Source organism: Equus asinus, chromosome 4 (genome assembly GCF_041296235.1).
Source record: "Equus asinus isolate D_3611 breed Donkey chromosome 4, EquAss-T2T_v2, whole genome shotgun sequence".
Lineage (NCBI taxonomy): Eukaryota > Metazoa > Chordata > Mammalia > Perissodactyla > Equidae > Equus > Equus asinus.
The window spans coordinates 60,981,434-61,009,294 of NC_091793.1; the positions used below are offsets into that span (position 1 = coordinate 60,981,434).

Below are 27,861 nucleotides of genomic sequence, written 5' to 3' on the forward strand. Positions count from 1 at the left end.
TCAGGGTTTAGAGAAGGAAATCATCACAGGAAGGAGTGACAGAGTGGGCTTAGTGACTGAGCCGGTCATGAATTGAACTGAACAACTCTTTACTAAGTGCCGCGCGACACTGTAGAAAGATGAGTGAGACAGTCTCTGCCTCCCGGGAATGTACAGTCTGGTGGGAGAGACAAACATTGAACCAAATGAATGGGCAGATTAAGAAGTTCTTAGGTTAGAGATAGAACACATAGGAGAGAAACCCTATAAATTTTAAAGGCTAAATAGGAGTCTGCCAAATAGTTGAGGTTTAAAATACTTTTGCAGAAAGAGGGAAAAGTAAGAAATGGCGAGGCTGAAGGGCAGGGTGCCAGGGAAGGAGGAAAAGAAGGTGACACCAAAAATGTGTCAGAGACCAAGTGTTGGACTTGTATGCCCTGCCACATAATTTTGACTTAATCGTGAGTCCTGAGAATTCTTTAAGGGGCTTGGAGAGGGAAGTGGAGGGCACTAAAGGCACCAAATAGAATTTTTTTTCCCTGAACTTATTCAGGTATCCTTGGGCAAGCTAATTAACATCTCTGAGCCTCAACTGCCACATCTGTGAACCTGAGATAATAGTAGTTTCTGTTTCTGAGGTGTTGATGAGATGATTAAATGGGATATTCTGTGAAAAGCCTTTGAGCCAGTACCAAACGGCCAATATTCGGACAGTGATGAATATTCAGCTACTTTGATCAGAGATGAAGAATCTCTAGGTAAGAAATCAGTGAAGTGTTGGGGATGGGGGAAATTGGGTGAAGAGTGTCAAAAGGTACAAACTCCCAGTTATAAGATAAATTCCAGGGATGTGATGTCGGGCATGGTGACATAGTTAACAATACAGTATTGTATATTCGAAAGTAGCCAAGAGAGTAGATCTTAAAAGTTCTCATCACAAGAAAAACGTTTGTAACTATGTGAGATGATGGATGTTAACCAGTTACTGTGGTGATCACTTCACAATATATACATTATATCAAATCATTATGCTATACATCTTAAACTAATACAATTTTATGTTTCAATTACATCTCAATAAAACTGGGAAAAAGATACTAGTAAAGTAAAAGATTAGTTAAAAAAAAGTAAGATTAGTAAAGTTGATTAGTAATCACATTGCAGTGACAGTAAGGAAAGAAATCACTATGAAACATGTTTAAAGGTATTTGAGGGGCCAGCCCGGTGGCGCAGTGGTTAAGTGCGCACATTCCGCTTTGGTGGCCTGGGGTTCGCCGGTTCGGATCCCGGCTGTGGACATGGCACCACTTGGCAAGCCATGCTGTGGCAGGCGTCCCTCATATAAAGTGCAGGAAGATGGGCACGGATGTGAGCTCAGGGCCAGTCTTCCTCAGCAAAAAGAGGAGGACTGGCAGCACTTAGCTCAGAGTTAATCTTCCTCAAAAAAATAAAAAAAAATAAAGGTGTTGGAAAAACTGAAGATGGTGAATTTTTTTGTCATAACTTTTATATGAAAATTATACATTCTTATTATTTTAAGAATAAATTAGTAAATATCCCAAAGTTCTCCTGAAGCCCAGTACCTGCGGGTTACTGTAAATGTTCAGTAAGAACAGGCTCACCCTTGACCTTGTTCCCAACACAGACATAGATGAAAAGAAGTTAATCTTGTTAATTTGTTGTTTCCTTGTCTAACCTGATGGGTGACTCAAGGATCATCGGATTTATGAGCTTGTTTTGCAGAAGAAAAAGAACACCTTCAAGGAGGTTACCCTGTCACCAGATAACCAGCCCCCAGCTGCTGTTGAGCCCAGACATCAGACTGCCCAAGGGCTGATCTGGAGGGAAAGAAACACGGGGGACTCCTTTGTTTCTTGAAACTCCTCCTGCCAAGCCCTTAGCTCTGTAAAACTCTGCTTTATTCTCTTGTTAAGGTGGATTTGAGAGAACCTGTCCTCCCACATTCTCGTTTTGGCCAATTCAAATAAACCTTTCTCCAGCTGCGAGCACTGATGTCTGATTGGCTGACTGTGCATCAGCACACGAACTTGAGATTAAGGGGTTGGTGTCACCACCACTGAGGAAAAAAATCAGTATTAACTTCTGGTGGTCATAGCTCTAGACATTACTGTGCAATATGGCGGAGACAATTGAGAGGAAAGGCAGAAATCATTTTATAGAACGAATTGTAACACACAAGTTTATATAAAGAGCATTAAACTTTATTTTGCTTGAATTTAAAGACCAAAAAACTAAAATGAAATGGAAAGAATTACTGAATTTTAGTACAAGAGTTGTTCACTCTTTTTTTAAAAAAATTGCTCTTCTAGTATATAGTATAGTTTTCCCTGAAATGAATGTACCTAAACTGCAACTCAAAGGGACAGGCATGAGGAAAAAGTGACACAGAACAATTGCCACAAGGTCCCTACCTGCTTCAGTTTCCGAGCTTTCAGGATAAACCATTCTTCAGACACCCAGGTGTAAAGAGCAAGCCTCCGTGAGAACGCAAGTCACTGAGGAAAGAAGAGTCTTTTCAACAATTGATACCAGGGCACCTGGACATCCTCGTGCAAAGGAAGGAGTTTGGAGCCTTTCCTCATATTATATCAAAAATTGGATCAAAATGGCTCAAAAACCTATATGTAAGAGCTAAAACTATAGAAATCTTAGGAGAAAACAGTACATTGAGTTAAGCAATAATTTCTGAGATACAACATCAAATTCATGTGATAAAAAAATTAATAAATTGTGCTTTACCAAAATTTAAAACTTTTGTACTTCAAACAACACCATCAAGAAAATGATGAAGAAAAGGCAAACCACAGAATGGATATATTTGTAAATCTTGGATCTGCTAAAGGATTTGTATCTACAATATTTAAAGAACTCTTACAACTCAGTAATAAGACAAATGCTATTTTTTAAATGGGCAAAGGATTTGAATAAACATTTATTCAGAGAAGATATATAAATGGCCAGTAAGCACATGAAAAGAAGCTTAACATCATTAGTTATGCAAATCAACAACATAATAAGATACCAGTTCACACCCATTAGGATCACTATCATAAATAAGATGACAATAACAAGTGTTGTCCACAATATGGAGAAATTGCAACCCTGATACATTGCAGGTTGGAATGTAAAATGGTGCAGCCACTCTGGAAAACAGTCTGGCAGTTTATCAAAATATTAAACATAGTTTTAGCATATGATCCAACAATTCCATTCCTAGGTATATGTCCAAAATAAATGAAATGCATGTCCACACAAAAATTTGTGTGTGAATGTTCACAACAGTATTATTCATAATAACCTGAAAGGGGAAATAACCCAAATATCCATTAACTGATTAATGGATGAAATAAAATGTGATATGTCCATTCACACAGTAGAGGAGTATTTGACCATAAAATGGGACTGACACATGTTACAACACAGGTGAACCTTGAAAACATTATGCTAAGTGAAAGAAGCCAGTTACAAAAGACCAAACGTTGCATGATTCCATATATATATATATATATATATATATATATATATATATGAAACATCCAGAAGAGATGAAGCTGTGGGTCAGTGATTGCCAGGGACTGGAGGGAGGAGAGAATGGGGAGTGCTGGTAATGGATGGGAGGCTTCTCTTTGGGATAATAGAAATGTTCTAAAATTAGATTATTATGATGGCTGAAAAAGTCTGTAAATATGATAAAATCCATTACATTGTACACTTTAAACAGGTGACTTTTATGGTATGTAAATTGTATCTGAATGAAGCTGTTTAGAAAAAAATGTGTTTGTTCAAGGGGTCAAAAATGAGACTCACCTCTCCATGCCAATTCACTGATAAAAGATTATAGGGCAATGTCGACAGGGTTCTGAGGGAAAGACTGACCTAAGAAACTTGTCCACAGTCAAGATGTCTATTCAAACACAAAAGCAACAGACTGCTAGAAAAGCTACTCCAGAAGAAGTCTAGCCAAACAAGGAGGATTCAAACTGAAGAACTCAGCAATAGGGAAGTCAAAGTAAAAGGATTGGAGGTAGAAACTGAATCAAGGTAAATATAGGATCAAGATTAAACAACAGGGGAAATGCGCTTTGAAATAGAATATAAATATTATAAACCAAGGAAGATAATTGACTCCTATCTTTTAGAGATGAGAAAAATGTTGACTTCCTTCCTCTCTCCCACCTCCTGCCCTCTGATTTTGCCGTCTGTGTCTTTAAGGTAGTCAGCAGAGGCGCTCGGTTTTGCTGTTGTACAGGAGCAAACAACTCCAGAATCTCAGTGGCTCAGCAGCATTATGTTACATGTCTCACTGTTTTTCCCAGGGCTCTGCTCCACACAGTCACCTTGAGACCCAGACTGACAGGCTCACCATCTTGCAGCTGCAACACTGGGAATACCTGGCGCTCACTGCCAACACCCCATGGGAATAGATTTCTGGAAGGGGTTCACGCAGGCCATGAAATGTTTTAGCCCAGAATTGAGACTTCTCACTTTGACTCACAGCCCTTTGGCTAGCCCATTTGACTCACAGAACATTGTCCTATCTTAACTGCAAGGGGACAAGAAAGCATAACTTCTAACGTCCCTGGCAGAAAGGGAGGAGTGGATATGGGCAAGCTCTAGGAAGGTCACCCATGGCACATGACTTGAATCAAGCCAGTCATGGCTGTCTTCCCTGGACTTGAAGTACCTCGCTAAGATATGAAGGGTCAGAAGTGGCAGAGAGCTTCTGCTTCCATTGGTTGTGAAAAAGACTTCCTCTTTCTGGGGCCCTGACACAAGCAGCACCATGTCCGTGGGGCAAGCTTTGGGATCTTGTACTCATCAGCTGCAGCCTTCCTGTCCTCGTAGGACCTTGTTAAGCTACAATTTTGACTGTGGTTCTCCCTGCGGAGCCTGGGAGCCAAGCTGCTTCACCAGCGCTCTAAAGAAGCCCGTGTCTTTTCAAAAGTTCTTCATCTCCTTAAAGCAGCCAAAGAGGATTTTTGTCATTTGAAATTGAGAACTCCTACCTCTGGCATCTCTCCAGAGGAAACTGCTAACAGTTGCTATGGATTCTTCCAGTGTGTTTTCCAGGCTGTGGTATGCAGCTAGATAAGCATACAGAGAAATACATGCAAACATAGAAATACATCACAGCGTCTGTATACTAATGAAATTGGGACTGAGGATGGATTTTTTTTTTTTTAAAATTTTGTTTTTTCCTTTTTCTCCCCAAAGCCCCCCCCCCCCCGGTACATAGTTGTGGGTTCTTCTAGTTGTGGCATGTGGGACACTGCCTCACTGTGGTCTGATAAGCAGTGCCATGTCCGTGCCCAGGATTCGAACCAACGAAACACTGGGCCGCCTGCAGCGGAGCGCGCGAACTTAACCACTCGGCCACGGGGCCAGCCCCGAGGATGGATTTTGATAGGTGCTGACAAGTCATTTCCCAAAAGGCTACACCAGCACTCCCTACTTTTCCACATTCTCTTACACTAGAAAGAGCCAATATTTTACATTTTACCAGTCTAGTGATAGAAAGATGTTCTAATTTACATTTTCCTAATTGCCAGTAAGATTGATCATTTTAGTATATGATTATTAGCCATTTGTATCACTTATACTATGCATTGCCTATTCATATTATGGCCAATTTTTCTTAGTGTTTTTTCTAGTCTTTTTCTTATTGATTTGCAATTACTCTATAATCATCCTGGATATTAATCTTTTGACTATTAAGAATGTTGAAAATGTTTTTCCCAGTATAAAACTTTCTCTTTAGCTTTATTTTCCTAAGAATTTTACTATGCCCCTTTCATTCACCATCAGCAAACATTTATTAATGCCTTGATATTATCATCTCATTTCAAGAGGAAAAAAAAGCTAAGCTCTGAATTTGCCCTCTTTTTTAAACATTAAGCTCTCTTATGCCTGGATATGAAACATTCATGCAAGTTAGCATGGGCCTTGAAGTTAACCAAACAAGTTTCTTCCCCTAAAACATTCATGAACATTTATGTTTGTGAAATTATTAAAAGAAACCTCGACTAAACTGGAGTCTAGAAGGCCTGTAGGGGAGCCCTCATGCCCTATCTTCCGTGTCAGTTACTCCAAGCAGGAAGAGACCTACCCTTGCATCTCCGCAGGGAGGTGCTTTCCATTTTACTGCCCAGCAGGAGGAAGGAAGACTTCTCTCCCCACCCCCAGCCCCACCCTCCTGCACCAGCCGCCACTGAGAGACTGTAGCCACCCAACCAACGAGAAGCCTCTGCAGCTTGGACTCAGTTTTCCCCAATGGACTGTTTCTTTATTATCGCCCCTCCCAAGTTCTCCTTTTCCTCTATAAAAGCAAGCCCCTTCCTTTGTTTCTCTGGATTTCCCTGTGGTCCGCCATAGCCTGCATGGCCTGAATTGCAATTCTTTTGATTGTTCCTGAATAAACTCCTTTGCGAGGAAAACAACTGGCCACTTTACTTTTTTTTTAAATATAGAAATTTATTATTTTTTTAAGATTTTATTTTTTTCCTTTTTCTCCCCAAAGCCCTTCGGTACATAGTTGTATATTCTTCGTTGTGGGTCCTTCTAGTTGCGGCATGTGGGACGCTGCCTCAGTGTGGTTTGATGAGCAGTGCCATGTCCGCGCCCAGGATTCGAACCAACGAAACACTGGGCCGCCTGCAGCGGAGCGTGCGAACTTAACCACTCGGCCACGGGGCCAGCCCCTGGCCACTTTACTTTTTAAGGTGGCATTCTGAACCTCCCAAGCACCAGAATGCCACTTCTTCTGATCACCTTTCTTTCCCCCTTTTTGTTTAGGAAGCACGTGTTTCTTTGGGTCACTTGTCCACAGGCCCTCCTCCTTTCAGAGAGTGGGTCTGCAAAGACAGCACACAGCCATTCGTCTGCAGCACATTTGTCTGCCTCTCAGCCTTAGACGCTTCTACTCATTCTTGATCTTTGATGTATATATCCTATGAGTGTATTATACGGACCTCGCATACCTAGAAAACTATGATATGTGGCCTTCTAGCCCCTGCAGGGTCAAGGTGACATGGGAGAGAATAGGGGCTGTAGGTGATGACGCTCCTCCCCAACTCTGGTAGTTAAGTAAATATTGGGAATTGTCGTTGAAGTAACATGTGGCTATACCTGCCATCAGGTCTGTCTTACAGCAGGGCCTGAGTAAGTGGTGGCGACTGTTACCGTGCATGTCAATATACATTTAAAATCATGTTCCCCCAGGCACTCAGTTGTATGATTTTACCTCCTAAAATTCACAGTACAACTAAGAAGCATTTTATTCTGCACTGAGATGTTATGGGGGTTTTTTTGAGGAAGGTTAGCCCTGAGCTAACTGCTGCCAATCCTCCTCTTTTTGCTGAGGAAGACTGGCCCTGAGCTAACATCTGTGCCCATCTTCCTCTACCTTATATGTGGGACGCCTACCACAGCATGGCTTGCCAAGCGGTGCCGTATCTGCACCCGGGATCCGAACCTGTGAACCCCGGGCCGCCAAAGAGGAACGTGCACACTTAACCGCTGCGCCACTGGGCTGGCCCTGACATGTTTTCCTGCTGAGTTTCCTAAAATGTCCAGACTGAGATGTAGGCAGCAGAGAACAGGAGTGGCTCTTGTTGGCAGTCAGTAGACAGGAAAAGCTTCCATAAAACATAAAGTTGCCATTAGCTTGATTTTTTTAAGGTCGCTCAGGAAGGCTGTATTTGGCACCACTGTCTTGGCACAGTCATTACCAGCAATAAGCTTAATGTGAGGACATGGTGGCTGGAACTGCAAGTGACTTCCTTGAAGGTAAATTGTCAACAGCATTTCTTGGAAAGTTTAACTTTCTAGCAACACTGAAAGCTTGAGCTAACAAACACTTAGGGGTTAATGGCCGTGAAGGATCTATTTAAAGCTGCCTGCTGATGGTGCCCGCATGTCCATGACTCAGACTGCAGGAGCGTGGGGCCTTTGTCACATCAAGGTGCCCATTCATCACCATCATGCTTACCACTTCCAGAGTTCTACTGTGTGTGCATATGTGTACAGACAGGGTGCCGGGACGGCGCCTTTCCATGTGTCATTTGATCTAGGAGCTCACCTGTTGGACAGCTGTTAATCAGAGGAGAAAGCTGAGGCGGGGAGGTTAAGTGACCTGCTCAGTAGGTGAAGGAACTAAATACAACCGCCAAATCCGTGCACTTTTCTCCTTGCACCATTCTACTCTTCGCCATGGACTAATGAGTCTTTCCTCACCCAATTTGGTCATTTGCATATTTACTTGGCCTTTCAACTAACGAGCAGAGAAAAGTTGGCAAATAAGTCTAACAAGTGTATCCTGTGTGCTAAACACCACCAGGTGCCTCACACACATCATCTCAGTCCTCACGGTTCCAGGAGGTATCACCTTTGAACTTTTTTATATTCGAATATTGTCATTTATTTTTTAAATAGAAAATACATACAGAAAGTACACAAATCCTAAGAATACAGCCAGTGGATTTTCACAAAGTGAACACACCCGCGTAATCACACTCAGCTCAAGAAACAGAATGTTACCAATCTTCCAGAAGCTCCCTCATGCCCCCTCCCAGCCATTGATCCCAGCCGGCACCCCAAGGAGAACCATAAACCTGGCTCTTCACACAGTAGATTTGCTGTCTGGAATCAGTCTCTTCTCTGTAGCTGACAATTTTTCTTTATCTGCAAGGCTGTCTTAGCTGCTCAGCCTGCTATGACAAAGTACCACAAAAACCAGATGCTTAAACAACGGAATTTACTTCCCACAGTTCTGGAGGCTGGAAGTCCAAGAACAAGGGGTGGTCAACTTGATTCCCAGTGAAGGCCTCTTCCTGGCTGCAGACAGGCCCTTCTCATCATGGCCTCATGTGGAAGAGAGAGAGAAAGAGCTCTCTCTCTTTCTCTTCTTACAAGGCCACAGTCCTATTGGATTAGGGCCCACCTTTATGATCTCATCTAACCTTAATTATTGTCTGAAGACCCTATCTCCATATACAGTCCCACTGAGGGTTAGGGCTTCAAAATATGAATTTGGGGGAGCGGGGTGCACAATTCAGCCCATACCAGAAGGCAAAGCTTCTCAAACTTTGGTGGCTTTAGGATCCCCCAGAGAATGTGTTGATTGAGATCCCATCCAGAAGACACTGATGGAGTGGGCCTCGGGTGGAGAGCTTCTTCTGTATTGGGAACCCGTCCCCTGATGACACTCACCGCCGCCTCAGCCATCAAACCAAAGTGGCCTATATTTGAGCTGTTTGTCTTCCTTACATTCCTTTACTCATCCACCCTCTCTGGCTAACACATTTTTTTTTTTTTTTTTTTGAGGAAGATTAGCCCTCAGCTAACTACTGCCAGTCCTCCTCTTTTTGTTGAGGAAGCCTGGCTCTGAGCTAACATCCGTGCCCATCTTCCTCTACTTTATACGTGGGACGCATACCACAGCATGGCTGCCAAGCGGTGCCATGTCCGCACCCAGGATCCGAACCAGCGAACCCCGGGCCGCCGAGAAGCGGAACATGGGAACTTAACCGCTGCGCCACCGGGCCGGCCCACGGCTAACACATTTATCCCTATGCAGCTTGCATGAGGATTTTGGTGTCTGATTTGGAGAGCATTACAAATAATTGAAGAAACAACATTTTTTAAAATACAGGTTTTATATTTTACAAACCCAGAATGAAATTGATAAGCCAGGCGTCTCCTGTCATGTGGGACTAACTTCAAAGTGAAGGGCACATACAGTGATTTCAAATCAGAATCTCTGCTAAACGTCCCATAACTTACTAGAATACTCTAGATGTCCCCATACGGCAAGGCGTCTCAGTAACACTTATTTCTTCTATAAGTATTGAGTGCCTAATTTGCACTAGATACACTGAGCAGGCCTGCCTGCCCAGGTTCATATCCCACCAATGTCTCTTTGTGGAGCCAGAGCAAAGGCCTGCCTGTCGTTGTGGTTCTGGCACCAACTCTCAGATTCTCTCTGACACCAACTAGGTGTCCAACAACTCAATTCAATTCTGACACTAACTGCCCAGAGTTAGTGGCAGATCTCACAGGTTTAAGGATTCAATTCCACAAGACCACCCCCACACACCAATGGCAAGTCCTGGGAGGCCACTCACACTGCTGACTGACCAGCTATAGATCAGGGGTGCCCATGACCCCCTCCTTGGTTTCAATAATTAAGTAAAATGACTCACGGAACTCAGGAAAACACTTTAGTTATGTTTACTGGTGTATTACAAAGGACACAACTCAGGAATAACCAAATAGAAAAGATGCGTAGGACAAAGTATTGGAGGGCACGGAATTCCCATGAATGAATTCGTGGGGGGACACAAACATCCAGTCTGTGGCACTTCTCCTCTTGTAACAAAGGAATTCATGTAGTATTTATTTTTTTAAATCACTTCCTTTATAATATTTGAAAAGGTGTTTAGTTAGGATATCTTAGGGCAGTTCCCTCTTCCTGCCAAGGTTCCTGAAATATCTCACAAAAAGTGTCATTTTGTGCGACCTGTGTATCCCTATGTTCATTGCAACATTATTCACAACAGCCAAGACATGGAAGCAACCCAAGTGCCCATCAACCAATGATTGGATAAAGAAGATGTGGTGTATATATACAATGGAATACTACTCAGCCATAAAAATGACAAAATGATCCCATTTGCAACAACATGGATGCACCTGGAGGGTATTATGCTTAGCGAAATAAGCCAGACTGAGAAAGACAAACACCACATGATTTCACTCATATGTGGAAAATAAACAAACACACGGACAAAGAGAACAGTTTAGAGGTTACCAGGGGAAGGGGGTGGGGGTGGGCACAGGGGGTGAAAGGGAGCGCTTACATGGGGACGGACAAGAAATAATGTACAACTGAAACTTCTAAATGATGTAAACTGTTATGAACTCAATTTAAAAATAGTGTCACTTTGTAATGAGAATTTGAGAGTAATTTCCCGCTGAAGTAGTTGAAGTCCATGGGCCTTAATGATGAAGTCGGCAGACAGCTCGCAATGCTTCAGTAGTCTGAATTTAGGGGCCAGTACTAAGTTTCACATGGGTAAGGGGGATCGACTTCAAGCTCAGACGACTGTTGGGTTCCTCGTACCTTAACCCGGCCCCATCTCCTCCACGGCTCACTCTTCTTGTTAGAGCCAGGACCAGATCAGGTGACCTGTCAAAGGGAGGGCACAGTTGCCAGCCCCTCAGATAGACAAGAACAATACCCAGGCCGCTGGAACTTGCCACATCCTTGGCACCTGCTGATAGAATGGAGGCCAACAAAGAGGGACCAGTTTCCCCGAAGCTGCTAAAACAATCTTCTCCAGTGAACTCTGGAATATGAGAAACTGCAACCTCTCTTGGGCCAGAGACTACCCACTCCCCAGCCCCTTCTCCCCTGACCCCAGCCCTGGCCTCTAGGGAAGGGAGGAAGCATTACTCATTGCTGTGTGTTACCCATGTTTTGAGTCTTTCTCTTCAGAGTCCAAAAAATCTGATTTTGGCTCCACTGATGAACTAGAAAGTTATTCCTTAATGAGACTGATACAAAACAGGGTCAGAGAAATGGGCAAATGCTCCTGTAAAAAACTTCTGACTTCGTTAGGGATCTCCCATTTTTGTGAGGATGGAAGATGGGGCTCAGGCAACACACAATACTTTTTCTCCAACACACTTCTCCTTCCTTTAGACTTTAGGAGTTCAGCAACTCCTTCATTCTGAGAGGGGCATTTTTGTTGTCTGCTGCCATTTGAATTGTTCCAGCAACACTTTATAGTTTGTTGTTTTAAGAGAAGATGTAATTTATTGGCTCATGTAAGTGATGAGTCTGGGGGTCATTTTACCTTCAGGCTCAAACAATATAATCAGCATGGTTTCTTTCTAGCTCCTCCAGGTCATTGTACTACGTGGTGATGAGGCACCAGCCAGCAGTGCCAGGAGAAAGGGAAGCCACAACTCTTGCTCAGCAACTGTCTTTGGCCTGGGGTCATGAGGTCAGACCTGAGCAACTCCCTGGAATGAGGAGGATGAGATGCCAGGCCTGAGTGCCATCTTGTCCTCACAGTGGAGGGTGACCTGAGTCAACCTGCAGCCCAGGCTGGAGAGTGGTCAAGGTGTTCTCCTGGGGACCTCTCAACACATGGCCACCAGTTCCTGTTCCTTGAGCTCCATCCAGGTGGGTGCATTTTTCAAGTTTGTTCATTTTTATTACTGAGTAGTATTCCATGGTATGGACATATCACAATTTGTTTAACCTTCACCCTTCGAAGGACATCTGGGCTGTTTCTAGTTTTAGGCTAGTACAAACAAAGTTGCTATGAACAATTGTGTAAGGGTTTTTGTGAGGACATAGGTTTTCACTTCTCTAGGGTAAATGTCCAGTGGTGCAATTGTCAGGTCATATGGTAAGTATAAGTTTAGTTTTTAAGAAACTGCTGAACTATTTCCAAAGTACTTGTACCATTTTGCATTCCCATCCACAATGTACAAGCGATCCAGCTTCTCAGAATCCTCGCCATCATTGTGTATTACCACCCTTTTTATTTCAGCTGTTCTGGTTGGTGTGTAATAACGTTTCAGTGTGGTCTTAATGGCCAGTGACATTGAACATCTTTTCATGTGCCTATTTTCCTTCCATATATCCTCTTCAATGAAATGTTTATTCATATATTTTGCCCATTTTTCTTTTTTTTTTCTGCTTTATTTCCCAAACTCCCCCCACCCCCCGCCCCATACATAGTTGTATATCTTAGTTGCAGGTCCTTCTAGTTGTGGGACGTGGGATGCCGCCTCAACGTGACCTGACGAGCCGTGCCATGTCCGCACCCAGAATCCGAACCCTGGGCTGCCGCAGCGGAGTGCGTGAACTTAACCACTCGGCCACAGAGCCGGCCCCGCCCATTTTCTAATTGGACTGTTTCTTACTGTTTTGAGTTCTTCATATAGTCTAAATACGAGTCCTTTATTGGATATGTGGTTTGCAAATATTTCCTCCCAGTCTGTAGCTCATCTTTTCACCCTCTTAGAGAGGGTCTTGCACAGAGAAAAAGTTTTTATGAAATCCAATTTATCATTTTTTCTTTTTTGGTGTCATGTCTAAGAACTATTCGCTGCTCTAGATCCCGAAGCCTTTCTGCCGTTTTCTTCTAAAAGTTTTATAGTTTTCCATTTTACTTTAAAACCTATGATCCATTTTGAGTTAATTTTTGTAAAAGATGTGAGGTTAAGCCAAGTTCTTTCCCCTCCCCCACCCCCCCCCCCGTGGATGTCTAATTACTCCAGCACCATTGGTGGAAAAGGCTCTCTTTCCTCCATTGAATTGCTTTTTCATCTTTGTCAGCATCAGTTGGCTGTACTTGCACCAGCCATCTCTGCTTTCTCTATTCCGTGATCTATGTGTTTGTCCCTCAGCTAACACCACGGTCATTTTTTTCCCAGTTTCATTGAGAAATAATTTACAGACATCACTGTACAAGTTTAAGGCGTACAGTATGATGGTTTGATTACATATACGGTGAAATGATCACCACAATAGGTTCAGCTAACATCTACTCATATAGATACAAGAAAAAGAAAAAGAAATTGTTTCCTTCTGTTGAGAACAGTTAGGATTATTTTCTTAGCAACTTTCCTATATGCCATACAGCAGTGTTAACTATAGTCATCACGTTGTACATTACATCCCCAGAACTTACTTACCTTATAACTACAAGTTTGTGCCTTTTAACCACATTCCTCCGCTTCCTCCTCCTCCCATCCTCCACCTCTGGTAACCACAAGTCTGATCTCTTTTTCTATGAGTTGATTTGGTTTTTGGTTTTCTTTTTTTTCTTAGATTCTACATATAAGTGAGATCATACAGTATTTGTCTTTCTCTAACTTATTTCACTTAGCATAATGCCTTCAGGATCCATCCATGTTGTCACAAACAGTAGGATTTACTACCTCATTTTTTATGGCTGAATAACATTCCATTGAATATATATATAGCACAACTTCTTTATCTATTCATTCATCAATGGACGGTTAGGTCGCTTCCATGTCTTGGCCAATGTAAGTATTGCTGCTATGAACATGAGGGTGCAGATATCTTCTCAAATTAATGTTTTTGTTTCCTTTGCATATATACCCAGAAGTGGAATTGCTGGATCATCTGGTAGCTCTATTTTTAATTTTTGGAAGATCCTCCATACTGTTTTCCATAGTGGCTGCACCAATTTACAACCTCACCAATGGTGCACAAGGATTCTCTTTTCTCCACATCCACACCGGCACTCGTTATTTCTTGTCTTTTTGATAATACCATTCTAATATGCATCAGGTGACATCTCATTGTGGTTTAATTTGCATTTGCCTAGTGATTGCCTAATGATGTTGAGCATCTTCTTGTCTATCTTCTTTGATATACAATCTTCAATACCACAGTCTTGATTACTGTAGCTGTGTAAGTCAGTCTTAACATCAGGCAGAGAGAGTCTTCCTACTTTCTTTTTCTTTTTCAAAGCTGTTACATTCTAGTTCCTGTTCTTTGCCATATAAATTTTAGAATAAGCTTTCCTATGTCTACAAAAAACGCTGGTAGAATTTTGATAGGAATTGCATTAAATGTATATATAGATCAATTTGGGAAGGACCAATAGCTTTATGATGTTGAGCCTTCCAATCCATGAACACAGTATGTCTCTTCAGTTTTTAGATCTTTTTTCATTTCTTTCATCAGCATTTTGCAGTTTTCACTATACAGGCCCTCACATATTTTGTTAGATTTACACCTAAGTGTTTGATTTTTTTTTTTGAGCAATTGTAACTGGTATATATTTTTAATTTCATTGTCCATTGCTAGGACATAGAAGTACAATTGGTTTTTGTGTGCTGATCTTGTATCCCATGGCCTTGCTGAACTTACTTATTAGTTCTAGAAGCTTTCTGTAGTTTCCTTGGGATATTCTATGTAGACGATCATGCCACCTGCATATGGGGACTGTTGTTTTATTTATTGCTTTCCAATCTGCACTCCTTTACTTTCCTTTTCTTGCTGTATTGTACTGGTTAGAACTTCCAGCACCATGTTCAATACATACTTCACTTTTTTAGACTCCTAAACCATCTTCAGCATGTTTTTTAAAAAACTTATCTGTGAAACACTTACTGAGCATGTACCATGCACACACCTCTATGCTGAGAGCCAAGGGGATGGAGGTGAAGGAGCTGCAGTTCTGGTTGGAACAGCTCTCATTCCAGAGACAGAAACAGACCAGGAAATAAATATGAGCCCTCCTGGGAGGGACCAGCACCCAAGGAAGTGAGCACAGGCTTTAGGTCCAGGCACAGTGACTAATCAAAGGAGCCCATGTTTCCTCCCCTGCCTCCTCCCTGGTGCTTTGGGCAACGGGTGGTGGGAGGTGGGCACAGAAACCCATAGAGTCACCCCAGACATCCCCGGCACCTATACCAGGAGCAGCACTTCCTCACAAGCACAGTGGATTCTGTGGTTCTGGAGATCTAAGACCTCACTTCTTGAGGTTCAAGTGGTATAATTAAAGAAAATGCACGGGAGAAAACTCGGTTCTAATGGGGGATTGTTGAGTCCTCTCTCTGAGTAGGCAGGAGAGAGAAATACGTAGAGGAGGTCTTACATCTAAACCGGGCAGTTGGCAGAAGCGGAGCTCTTGTTGTCCTCTCCTGGTGCTGAGTCAAAAATACCTCTGTGCTTAGAGGCTTGAAAAACCATATTCATTTCCAGCCAGAACAGGGAGTAATGGGCCCCCTGGTGCATCCACATGTGCGCATGTCTGCTCCTCTGCCTTGCTGTGAGCAGAGGTGGTCCATCCGCCTCCTGGGCCCTCCTGGCCTGCTCTCCGGCACGTCCCTCCCTACAGCTTTGTGTAGTTTAGAAGAAGCCTCACTAGACTGGGCTGTCTGGGCTCTCGGTTTCTCTGGAGAACTGTGTGCCTGGGTTCTAAGGCTCTAAAGGGTAGGAACTCAGTTCCTTCTCAAGTTAAGATCCCTGCCCTGACGAGTAAGAAAATATTCATGGCATACTGAGCCTTTGAAATTCACTCATTTGTTCACTCTTGGTCAGACACATTCGTGCCCAGGGCTGTAGCTGCATGTGCTTCACACTTTGACCTGTTCACCGCACCAGCTGCATAGCTTCAGCCGTCATGAATTCTGGAGAGCAGGGAGCAGCAGTAGGGTCCGTGAGCAAGGGTGCCTGAAGCTTTCAGCTTCTTTTACTTTGCCTTGGTGTCATCCTCAGCAATGCAATGTTTTCCATTGCTCTGTGTCTGTTCAGTGATTCCATTCAACATAGTTACTTTCTGTTGTCCCCAAGCAAGCCTCAAGCAAATGGTTATCTTTTTCAGCATGAATCAGCATCTGCGCTTGTAGCTTGTCACCAGCTCCTTCCTTCTGGGTCCCCAAATCCTGCCTTTCCTTTTGTGGTTAGATGTTGACTGTTTATTCAGTCTCATTCTTCCCCCATCATGTCTACATGTAAAGGTCTCCTAACAGAATAGTGAGGGGAAAAAGGTGGTAGTCTTAAATTGCTCTCATTTGTTTCCATCTCTGAGAAACTTAAACTCGTTATATTAAGAGAATCCTTGTAACATTTGTAAGGCACTGACTCTTGGAATGGGTCCCAGTGACCTCAGAAAGGGCTAAGAAGGGAAAGTGTGTCTGACCTCTGGCTCTGTCCTTCCCCTGGTGTGTATCCAATTGCTGCAGCTTTAGAAGCTAGAAGTTCAGGAGATCTACAAGCCCTAAGGTGCTAGACAGTTCAGGGACTGGGACAGCTTTCAGCTTTACTGGGACAAGGCCTAGAACTTCTAAGGTGTCAACCAAGACCCGAAGGAGTTGCTACCAGCATATTCCCAGAAAAACCAGAGGGCAATTTTCTTATTTTGGTAAAATCTTGAAGTGCTGGCTTTGCCATTATTTATCTATTCTTGCTCAGGTCAAGCCTATCCTCTCAATTCATCCACGCTGTGATGCTGGGCCTGGCAGTCTGCAAACTACATTTCCCAGACTCCCTTGCCACCTGATTTCCTTTTAAGTTATGCCAATGGGAGGTACTGATGGAAGACTAGAAGGTGGAAGGAAAGAAGAAGGGCATCTCTTCCCATTTTCAGCTGTCTTCAGCTGCTCAGGCATTTCTTCCGACTCTTCCAGTAAATGCAGGAAGTTCCAGCTCCCCGCTACTCTGGTTCTCTGGGCACTGGCCCAAGGGCACCCCTCAAAGGCCTGAGCACCAACTGGACACTAGTCCCAGTACCAGATGTACGATGGTCTCTCAATCCAGCACCAGCCCAAGGTGGACTGTCCTTCAAGTTTGTAGGTTCTAGTAACATTAACTCTTCCCTTTTGGCCTCCCAGTCCTAGAGGTGGTAGCTAATTCCTACAGTTGCTGATTTGGGGGTTAACTCAACATCTACTTCATTCTTTTAGACTTCTAACATGTGAGTAACCAAGTCTCTCGATTAAATCCCTTTTGTTTGCAATGCTTACTGCAGTTTCTATTTCCTGATCCCTAATTGGTACAGTATTTGGTATCAGCATCAGGGTTATTTCCCACCTCCTGGAACTTTCTAATGTGTCTAAGGTACTTGCCACTTCCTGCTCACCAGGTCCATTCAGCAAGATGTCTTGAGTGTAATGGACCAGTGTAATGTTCTGTTGAATGTCAGGAAGATTAAGTTCTCTGCAGGCAATATTATGGCAGAGAGAAGGATAGGTCACATAACCCTGAGGCTAGACAAGTGAAGATGCATTGCTGTCTCTGAAATACCTCCTTCCTTACTGGATCCTGGCAGATACAATAGCTATTTTCAACCATTGTAATTTGAAGATGAACTACACCAAGCTTGTCAAAAAAAAAAAAAAAGGGATCTTATAAAAAATACTAAATCTCTAGATTTAGAGAAGGGAATAAGATTGTTTTAAAATAACGCTGGCTAGACAAATTGTCACATATTCATTCAATATGTACTGAATAGTATACATTCAATATGTATTGAATGGCATAGTAGTCTATACAGCAAAGAAAAAGAATGAACTATAGCTGAACATAACCAAAGAGATGAATTTCTAGGACGTAATATTGAACAAAAGAAATCATACACAAAAGAATACATATTGTATGAGTCCATTTGTATGACATTCAAGAACAAGCAAAACTATTCCATGGTGATAGAAGTCAGAATAAATGTTATCTTTTGAAGGGGAATAGTACCTGGGTGGAGGCACGAAGGATCTGTCTGGGCTGCTGGAAATTTCTACATCTTAATTTGGATGTTACATGGATATATACTAATGTAAGAATTTGTCAAGCTGTACACTTAGGATTTGTGCATTCTATATATGTATATCCAAATAAAAATGCAATACAAAATTCTCGGTACAGACTAGACATTGAGAGTATTTATAGAATAAATGAATGTGTGACTTGAGCGTTCCAACTTGGTTTCATTTATTTCACAAGTAATATTAGTAGAAGTTTAGAAGCATTTGATGTTAAATTGTGTACCCAAGTGACAAACCAAGTTTAAAAACACATATTCTCAAGAGAGACATCAGCATCTTGGTGGAGTGAGTTGTTCCCTTTGTCTCTCCCCTCTAAGTTACAACTAAATGGACATTCATTAACCAGTAGAGGATTCCTGGCACAGCACAACAAGACATCTGAGAGATCCATACAGATGTGCATCTGAAAGTGGGTGGGCTAGATTCCCAGGAGACAGTGGAACTAGGTGCGTGTACCTCTCCCCCTTTCCAGCTGCACCAATCTAGGTCTCAGGTCCACACTGTGGCTGGCATGACTGTAAGAGGAGGCAGGGGGCAGTCCGACCCATGCAAATGCTTTTGGAGTTGTAGCCTAGCCTGAGGGAGTGCCCACCATGCCACAGCAGACTCACCCATGGGAACACTCCCCACTGAGTAGCATGGCTTGGCCCCTGAGAAGGAGCCCCTACCAAGAGCAGATCAGCCGAGCCACCTGTTAGCAAAGAGTCACCCTGCATGCAAAAGGAAGTGCCCCTCCCCACCTACCTAGTGCACCATCTCAGCCAGTCCCCAGCCGAGTGCAGTGGTCCAGCACCAGAGTGACCCACCGGCAGAGCAGAGAGGGCCTGCCTGCACATGCGGGGATGGCCTGCCAAGTGACTGCAGCCAGTGCACAAATGCAGACAAGCCCTACAGGCACAACTTCAAGCAGACAGGGTGGGATCAGAAAACATACCTTCTATCCCACCCCCCACCCACCAACAGTGACAGGTGGAATCTGTGACCTGATACTACCAAAAATGCACCAGCAAAGGGTCAGTTCATCAAACACCATGAAGAACTACAGTAACACTCAGAGCAGAAGGAAAATGAAAGTCTGCAGAAACAATCCTGAACTCACAGAAATTTGCAATCTAAATGACAGAGAATTCAAAATAGTTATCATAAAGAAACTCAACAAGCTACAAGAAAACTCAGAAAGACAATTCAGTGAGCTCAGGAATAAATTAATGAGCGAAAGAAATACTTCACCAGAGAGATTGAAACTCTGAAGAAAAACCAAACAGAAATTCTGGATTTGAAGAACACAATTAATGAAATAAAAAACAATCTAGAATTCATAAAAAATAGAGCTGATGTTATAAAGGACAGAATTAGTGATTTAATGGATAGAAATATAGAAATGCTTCAGATAGAGGAAGAAAGAGAACTGAGATTTTTAAAACATAAAGAAATTCTTTGAGAAATATCTGACTCAATTAGGAAAAGCAACATAAGGATTATAGGTACTCAAGAGCAAGAAGCATGGGAGAAAGGAGCAGAGAGCTTGTTCAAAGACATAATAGCTGAGAACTTCCCAAACCTCGGGAGGAAACTGGACTTACAAGTACATGAAGCCAATAGAATTCCTAATTCCAATGCAAAAAGACCTTCTCCAAGGCATATAAAATTAAAACTGGGGGCCGGCATGGTAGCACAGTGGTTAAGTTCTCACATTCCGCTTCTCAGCAGCCCAGGGTTTGCCAGTTTGGATCCCGGGTGCAGACATGGCACCGCGTGGCACACCATACTGTGGTAGGCGTCCCATATATAAAGTAGAGGAAGATGGGCATGGATGTTAGCTCAGGGCCAGGCTTCCTCAGCAAAAAAGAGAGGAGGATTGGCAGTAGTTAGCTCAGAGCTAATCTTCCTCAAAAAAAAAAAATTAAAACTGGCAAAAGTAAATGACAAAGAAAAAATATTAAAGTCAGCAAGGCAGAAGGAAATGACCTACAAAGGAACCCCTATCAGGCTTTCAGAAGATTTCTCAGCAGAAACCATACAGGCTAGAAGAGAACGGAATGATATATTCAAATACTGAAAGAAAAACTTTCAGCCAAGAATACTCTATCCAATGAAACTACCCTTCAGATATGATGGAGAAATAAAAGCTTTCCCAGATAAACAAAAGCTGAGGGAATACAATGCCACTAGGCCTGCCTTACAAGAAACATTGAAAAGACCCTTTCCATCTGAAACTAAAAAGCAAAGGTTTACAAAACCTTGACCAAGGAGATAAATAGACAGATAAAATCAGAAAACTGCAGCTCTATATCAGAATAAATTAGTAAACACTCAATTATAACATAAAAGACAAAGGGAAGGAAAGCATCAAAAATAACTATAAACACTTCAATTTAGTCACAAACTCACAACATGGAAAAGAACAACTTGTGACAACAATAACTCAGAAGGGGAATGGGAAATAGATGGAACCTGCTTAGGTTAGTGGACATAAGAGGCTATGTACCCCTATGTTCATTGCAGCATTATTCACAATAGCCAAGACATGGAAGTAACCCAAGTGCCCATCAACCAATGATTGGATAAAGAAGATGTGGTGTATATATATATATATATATATATATATATACACACACAATGGAATACTACTCAGCCAGAAAAAAGACAAATTCATCTCACTTGCAATAATGTGGAAGGACCCAGAGGGAATTATGCTAACCAAAATAAGCCAGTCTGAGAAAGACCAACACAAGATGATTTCACTCATATGTGGAATATAAAGGGGTGCATGGACAAAGAAAACAGTTCAGTGGTTACCAGGGGAAGGGGGTTGGGGGGTGGGCAGAGGGAGTGAAGGGGAGCACTTATGTGGACAGTCAAGAAATAACGTACAACAGAAATCTCGCATTGATGTAAACTATTATGAACTCAATAAAAGAAAATTGATAAAAAAAGAATCCATGTAACTTAGCACATTATCATCAAAAAAAAAAAAGAAAGAAAGGCAACAGAACAGAAACAATGGAAATACAGAACAACCAGAAAACAAGAGATAAAATGGCAGTAATAAGCCACCATATATCAATAATCACTCTAAATGTAAATGGATTGAATTCACCAATTAAAAGACACAGAGTGGTGGGATGGATTAAAAAACAAGACCCGACAACAGCTGCCTTCAGGAAACACATCTCAGCTCTAAAGACAAACATAGGCTCAGAGTGAAGGGATGGAAGACGATACTCCAAGCAAATGGCAAGCAAAACAAAGCAGGTCTTGCCATACTTATATCAAACAAAGCAGACTTCAAAATAAAAAAGACAATGTGAGACAAAGAGGGGCAGTATATAATGATAAAAGGGACATTCCACCAAGAAGACATAATACTTATTAATATATATGTACCTGGGGGCTGGCACATAGCTTACTGCTTAAGTTTGGCATGCTGTGCTTCAGCGGCCCAGGTTCGGCTCCCAGCATGGAGCTATGCCACTTGTCAGTGACTATGCTGTGGTGGCAACCCACACACAAAATAGAGGAAGACTGGCACAGATGTTAGCTCAGGGCAACTCTTCTTCAAGCAAAAAGAGAAAGATTGGCAACAGATCTTAGTTGAGGGCAAATATTTCCTCAGCAAAAAAAATACATATGCACCTAACTCAGGAGCACCAAAGTATTTAAAGCAACGATTAACAGACCTAAAGGGAGAAATGACAGCAACGCAATAATAGTAGGGGATCTTAACACCCCAATTACATCAATGGATAGATCATCAGATGGAAAGTCAACAAGGAAACAGTGCCCTTAAATGAAACACTAGACCAGATGGACTTAGTAGATATATACAGGACATTCCAGCCAAAAAGAGCAGCATATTCATTCTTCTCAAGTGCACATGGAACATTTTCAAAGATAGACCATACATTGGGAAACAAGGCAGGCCACAATAAATTTAAGATTGAAATCATATCAAGCTTCTTTTCCAACCATAATGCAATGAAACTAGACATCAATGACAGGAAAAAGGCTGGGAAAGTGACAAATATGTGGAGACTAAACAACATGCTATTGAACAACCATTGGACCAATGAAGAAATCAAAGGAGAAGTCAAAAAATACCTGCAGACAAATGAATATGAAAAACAACATACCAGGGCTGGCCCCGTGGCCGAGTGGTTAAGTTTGCGCGCTCTGCTGCAGGTGGCCCAGTGTTTCATTGGTTTGAATCCTGGGCGCGGACATGGCACTGCTCATTAAACCACGCTGAGGCAGCGTCCCACATGCCACAACTAGAACGACCCACAATGAAGAATATACAACTATGTACTGGGGGGCTTTGGGGAGAAAAAAAAGAAAAAAAAAAAGAAAAACAACATACCAACTCTTATGGGATACAGCAAAAGAGGTCCTGAGAGGGAAATTTATAGCAATACAGGCCTACCACAACAAACAAGAAAAATTTCAGAAAAGTAATCTTAAACTACACCTAACAGAACTAGAGAAAGACAGGAAAAAAAAGCCTAAATTCAGCAGAAGAAGGGAAATAAAAACTAGAGCAGAAATAAATGAAATCAAGACTCAAAAAAAAAAAAAACCAATAAAAAGGATCAATGAAACTAAGAGCTGCCTGTTTGAGAAGATAAACAAATTTAACAAACCCTTAGCCAGATTCACTATGAACAAAAGAATGATGGCTCAAAAATAAAATTAAAAATGAAAGAGGAGAAATTACAACAGATACCACAGAAATACAAAGGATTATAAGAGAATACTATGAAAAACTATATGCCAACAAATTGGACAATCTAGAAGAAATGGATAAATTCTTAGAATCATACAACCACCCAGAACTGAATCAAGAAGAAATACAGAATCTTAATAGACCAATCACAAGTAAAGAGATTGAAACAGTAATCAATAAACATCCCCGAAACAAAAGTCCAAGACCAGACAGCTTCTCTGGAGAATTCTACCAAACATTCAAAGACGATTTAATACCTATCCTTCTCAAACTATTCCAAAAAATTAAAGAAGACAGAACACTTTGTAATTCATTCTACATGCCCAACATTACCCTGATACCAAAACCAGACAAGAACAACAACAAAAGGGAAGATTACAGGCCAATATTGCTGATGAACATAGATGTAAAAATCATCAACAAATTATTGGCAAATTGAATACAGTAATTTATTAAAAGGATCATACACCATGACCAAGTTGGATTTATATCAGGGACACAGGGATGGTTTAACATCCCCAAATCAATCAATGTGATACACCATATTAACAAAATGAGGAATAAAAATCACATGATTATCTCAATAGACGCAGAGAAAGCATTTGACAAGACCCAAATCTATTTATGATAAAGAATCTAAGTAAAATGGATATAGAAGGAAGATAGCTCAACATAATAAAGGCCATATATGACAAACCCACAGCCAATATCATACTCAACGGTGAAAAACTGAAAGCCATCCCTCTGAAAACAGGACCCAGACAAGGGTGCCCACTCTCATCACTCTTATTCAACACAGTACTGGATGTTTTGGCCAGAGCAATTAGGCAAGAAAAAGAAATAAATGGGATCCAAACTGGAAAGGAAAAAGTAAAACTCTCCCTCTTTGCAGATGACATGATTCTATATATAGAAAACCCTAAAGAATCCACCAGAAAGCTACAAGAAACAATCAACAACTACAGCAAAGTTGCAGGGTACAAAGTCAACTTAAAAAAATCAGTTGCATTTCGGGGCTGGCCCCGTGGCCGAGTGGTTGGGTTCGCGCGCTCCGCTGCAGGCGGCCCAGTGTTTCGTTGGTTCGGGTCCTGGGCGCGGACATGGCACTGCTCATCGGACCACGCTGGGGCGGCGTCCCACATGCCACGGCTGGAGGGACCCACAACCAGGAGTACACAACTATGTGCCGGGGGGGCTTTGGGGAGAAAAAGGAAAAAATAAAATCTTAAAAAAAAAAAAATCAGTTGCATTTCTATAGTCTAATAATGAGCTAGCAGAAGGAGAAATCAAGACTAGAATCCCATTTACAATCACAACAAAAAGAATAAAATATCTAGGAATAAATTTAACCAACGAGGTGAAAGACCTATACACTGAAAACTCTAAGATATTATTGAAAGAAATCAATGAAGACAAAGAAATGGAAAGATATTCCATGCTCATGGATTGGAAGAATTAACATTGTTAAAATGTCCATATTACCTAAAGCAATCTACAGAATCGATGCAATCAAAATAAGAATCCCAATGACATTCTTCACAGAAATAGAACAAAGAATCCTAAAATTTATATAGAACAACAAAAGACCTGAAATGGCCAAAGCAATCCTGAGAAAACAAAGCTGGAGGCATCACAATCCCTGACTTCAAAATACACTACAAAGCTATAGCAATCAAAACATAGTTAAAACGTTCATGGTACTGGCACAAAAACAGACACACAGATCAGTGGAATACAACTGAGAGCCCAGAAATAAAACCATACATCTATGGACAGTTCATCTTCAACAAAAAAGCCAAGAAGACACACTGGAGACAGGAAAAACTCTTGAACAAATGGTACTGGGAAAACTGGACAGCCACATTGCAAAAGAATGAAAGTAGGCCATTATCTTCTACAACACACAAAAGTTAACTCAAAATGGATTAAAGATTTGAATGTAAGACCTGAAACCATAAAACTCCTAGAAGGAAATATAGGCAGTACACTCTTTGACATTGGTCTTAGCAGCATCTTTTCACATGCCATGTCTACTAGCACAGGGGAAACAAAAGAAAAAATAAACAAATGGGACTAAATCAGACAAAAAAGCTTCTGTAAGGCAAAGGAAGCCATGAACAAAATGAAAAGACAATCCACCAACTGAGACAAAATATTTGCAGAGCATATATCTGACAAGGGGTCAATTTCCAAAATATATAAAGAACTCATACAACTCAACAAGAAAAAGACAAACATGGGGCTGGCCCCATGGCCAAGTGCTTGAGTTCGCACACTCCGCTTTGGCAGCCCAGAGTTTTACTGGTTTGGATCCTGGGCGCGGACCTAGCACTGCTTGTCAAACCATGCTGTGGCAGTGTCCCACATGCCACAACTAGAAGGACCCACAACTAAAAAATATGCAACTATGTTCTGGGGGGCTTTGGGGAGAAAAAGGAAAAATAAAATCTTTTAAAAAAAGAAAAAGATAAACAACATGAGCGAAAAACGGGCAGAGGATGGGTTGGCCCCATGTCCTAGCAGTTAAGTTTGGCACGCATTGCTTCAGCAGCCCAGGTTCTGTTCCTGGGTTCAGACCTACACCACTTGTTGGCCACCATACTGTGGTGGCAACCCACATACAAACTAGAGGAAGATTGGCAAAGATGTTAGCTCAGGGCGAATCTTCCTCAGCAGCAACAACAACAACAACAAAATTGGCAGGGTAAGTGAACAGACATTTTTCCAAAGAAGATATACAGATGGCCAACAGGCACATGGAAAGATGTTCAACATCACTAATTACTAGGGAAATGCAAATCAAAACTACAATGAGATATCACCTCATACCCATCAAAATGACTATAATTAACAAGATGAGAAATAATACGTGTTGGAGAGGATGTGGAGAAAAGGGAACCCTCATACACTGCAAACTGGTGCAGCCACTATGGAAAACAGTATGGAGATTTCTCAAAAAATTAGAAATAGAACTACCATAAGATCCAGCCATCCCATTACTGGGTATTTATCCAAAGAACATTAAATCGACAATACAAAGAGATCTATGCACCCCTATGTTCATCACAGCATTAGTCACAATAGCCAAGATGTGGAAGCAACCCAAGTGTCCATCAACGGTGAATGGATAAAGAAGATGTTGTGTATACGTGTGTGTGTATATATATATATATATACACACACACACAATGGAATGCTACTCAGCCATAAAAAAGACAAAATCATCCCATTTGCAACAACATGGATGGAACTTGATGGTATTATGTTAAGTGAAATAAACCAGACAGAGAAAGACTAACACTGTATGATTTCACTCATATGTGGAAGATAAACAAACACATGGATAAAGAGAACAGATTAGTGGTTACCAGAGGGGAGGGAGCTAGGGGGTGGGTGAAAGGGTAAAGGGGTACATATGTATGGACGGATAAAAACTAGAATATTGGTGGTGAGCACAAAGCAGTCTATATAGAAACTGATATATAATAATATACACCTGAAACTACACCATGTTATAAACCAATACGACCTCAATAAAATAAACAAAAAACACATCTTCTCAGAATAATATGGTTTAACTCTGCCACAAACAAAATACTGTGGCTCTTATCCATTTATTTAAACTACTTCATATTTCTGAAATACTCAACCCATGTACACATTTGTATATAGAGATAAACATTCATTTTAACCAGATAGATATTCCTCACCCCTTTTAAATGCCCAACTGGACTTACCCTGTGAAGGATACTCAGGAGACAGGCACTGTCTCTAAAGGAGATTACAGTCTCTCTTTGCCTGCCTTTTGTGGAGGCTGGAGCACAGATTCAGACTCTTATCTCCTACCGAGACCAGACTCACATCCATCTGGAAAACGGACAGACGAAATCTCCATCACCCATCAATATCTCCTGTGAAACCTTATTTCATTACCACGGGTTGGCAAATGCCCTTTGCATTCATTGCTCATCCAAGGTGCAAATCCAAAAGAATGAGTATGTCACGGGTGCAGGCTAATTTCATGCTTATTGCAACACCCTAACACTAATGAGGCTGACAGTTATTGAGCATTTGTGACATGCTAATCCTATAATAGCTTTATATGTATAAACTTATTTCAATCCCATAACAACTCTGAGGCATACACTGCTACAATCCCCATTTCACAGATGATAAAACCCAGTAACTGACATACTAACTTGCACATAAACCTAGGTTCACGCGTATTCGGTGTCAAGCCTGGAATTTGAACCCATGCTGTCTGATTCCAGAGCGCACCCTCTGAATCATGACTGTATATTCTTTGTTTTAATTAAAATATAATTGACACATAACACTGTGTAACTTTAAGGTGTATAATGTGTTGACTTGATACATTTATGTGTTATAATGTGATTACCACTGTGGTGTTAGCTCACACTTCTATCAGTTCACATAATCATCATTTCTTTTTCGTGGTGGGAACAATTAAGGTCTAGCCTCTTAGATTACCGTATATTCTTAACCATTCCAGCTGCACATCAGGGAGGCAGCTGACTTGTTCTCAGGTATTTTGGTGGAGTGGTACGGCGATATAACAGCAGATTGGGAGGACACTTCAGGAGCATGCAGAGGGCTTGAGCCACCTAGCTTTTCCGCATTTCCCCTTTCCCAACCAGCTTATCTTCCCACGGCTTCCTGCTTTTCTTCTTCACTTGTCATTCAGGCTACACGTAATTATTGTATGCCTACTATGTACCAGGTTTCTGTATTACAGGTACGACATTAGAAAATAAGTAAGACACAGCCTCTTCCATATTTATAGCACATATTGCCCTCAGTTGCTT

General features: G+C 41.7%; 2 long non-coding RNA genes across 3 annotated transcripts in view; both read right to left on the reverse strand.

Moving 5' to 3' along the window:
* The window catches only part of LOC123285356 (uncharacterized), a 106,313-nt gene that overhangs the window by 75,396 nt on the left and 3,056 nt on the right, over positions 1 to 27,861 (reverse strand). The gene's annotated exons all lie outside the window — the stretch shown is intronic.
* On the reverse strand, positions 23 to 26,904 carry LOC123275655 (uncharacterized). Its single transcript, XR_006527097.2, has 3 exons — positions 26,773 to 26,904; positions 2,412 to 2,495; positions 23 to 157 (listed from the first exon to the last, which is right to left on the reverse strand). It is a non-coding gene; the product is annotated as an uncharacterized lncRNA (long non-coding RNA).